Source organism: Chrysochloris asiatica, unplaced genomic scaffold (assembly GCF_000296735.1).
Source record: "Chrysochloris asiatica unplaced genomic scaffold, ChrAsi1.0 scaffold00017, whole genome shotgun sequence".
In the NCBI taxonomy this organism is placed as follows: Eukaryota; Metazoa; Chordata; class Mammalia; order Afrosoricida; family Chrysochloridae; genus Chrysochloris; species Chrysochloris asiatica.
This window is the reverse complement of record NW_006408535.1, coordinates 24087491-24089063: the sequence shown is the minus strand read 5'-3', so window position 1 is coordinate 24089063 and position 1573 is coordinate 24087491. Positions and strand designations below refer to the sequence as shown.

Sequence of the window (1573 nt, the reverse complement as noted above, 5' to 3'; positions counted from 1 at the left end):
GCTGCACAAAACTGCTCAGATAAATATAAAAAAATAAAGTTTCAGATCCAAATTTTGCTTTCAGATTAACAGGTGCAGACAATCCCAGGATATGCACTTCTGTTTGGAGGAAGCTTTTTGTTTGGGGTATATTTCTATTATATATGCTATGACTGAAATACATACAGTATTAGGAAAAAAAAGAAAAATTAAGTATAAGAATTTCACTTACATTGTTTTCAAATGATCAAATGGAAGAAAATAAATCTAAGCCTCCTGACTGGACAATATAAATAGTCATAGCAAGCAATTCACTGGAAAAATTAAGCCTATTGAAGACAGGTGATCTATGGGCTTTTTTAATAGAAGAAGTACACATTTCTATGAGTATAAGACAGAACACACAGATGGTTCACAATGGGGATATGCTACAACAGACACCAGGAGGTAATGGAAGAAATTGCAGTTGCTTTAAAGAAAGACAGTCAACAAGAAGTAAGAAGATAAAAAAGAGAAGCAGAATAAAAATATGCAATGGTGTGTTTCTACTGCAAAAAAAACCTGGACATAGTATTACAGATTGCCCAACTGCACTTGAGAATCAAGATATGGGCACTGGAATATATTATACATGTGGACCTGCATAGCACGAAATAACCAAGTGCAAGGTGAAAGTAGACATAGCTCTCGATGAATTTCCTGTTGCAAAAAGTTTGATTTGTGGGGACATGGGGCACCTGTCCAGATCTTGACCTGATAATCCCAAAGGACTGTACAGTCATGGTGGTGGCTGTAGACTTTGTGACTGTCTAGTATGTCATAAAAAGATTGCCCAGAAAGTAAGAATTCACACCAAATGGTCAGAGTTCATTGCTGGGAAAAGGCAATGAATGCAGACTATGAAGAAATATTGGATGATACCAAGTCAGGGAAACCCAAACCAGAGCTATCTAAAGTCACATAATTTTTTATAATATCTATCTCATAAGGGTAGGGGAACAAGTGGTGTGTAGGATATGCATTGGATGGTTAACAGCAAAGCCAGCAGTTCAAATCCATGAGTCATCCCATGGGAGAAAGCTGAATCTTTTTACTCTTGTAAACATTTACAGCCTCAGAAACTCTACACAGGATTGCTGTGAGTTGGAACCAATTGGGTGGCACTGAACAGCAACAACGACAATGAGTATGAGTGTGCTTTGAAGAGAAGTGCTGATTGTTGAAGAGAATCAAGGTTTGATGAATATCTTTTGCCTTTACTAAAAAGGAAATAGAGACAGAAACAGCTAATGATTTGGTCTCAAGAGATTTGAATTCCTTCTGGAATTCAGGTATTTGGTTTTGAATTCAGGCTTTGGTTTTGTAAAATGGGAATAGTACTGTATATGTAACCCGTCACTGAGGATCATTGTTGAAAGTATGAAATAAAACAGTATAATAGTTTAATTGCATTATCTTTATTATATAAAATAAGATAAAACAATTAGAGTACATTTGCTATATAACACATAAAATGAGATCAAGAATAGCTTTTAAATATTTAAGTTATTTTTATCTTATGCATGATCTTTAAAGTATTACTGTTTGCTGTTAC

At 35.0% G+C, this 1573-nt stretch overlaps 1 pseudogene; it reads left to right on the top strand.

Annotated features, from left to right (window-relative positions):
• Positions 1 to 362: 362 nt before the first annotated feature.
• On the top strand, positions 363 to 943 carry LOC102833579 (annotated as a pseudogene).
• Positions 944 to 1573: the final 630 nt, after the last annotated feature.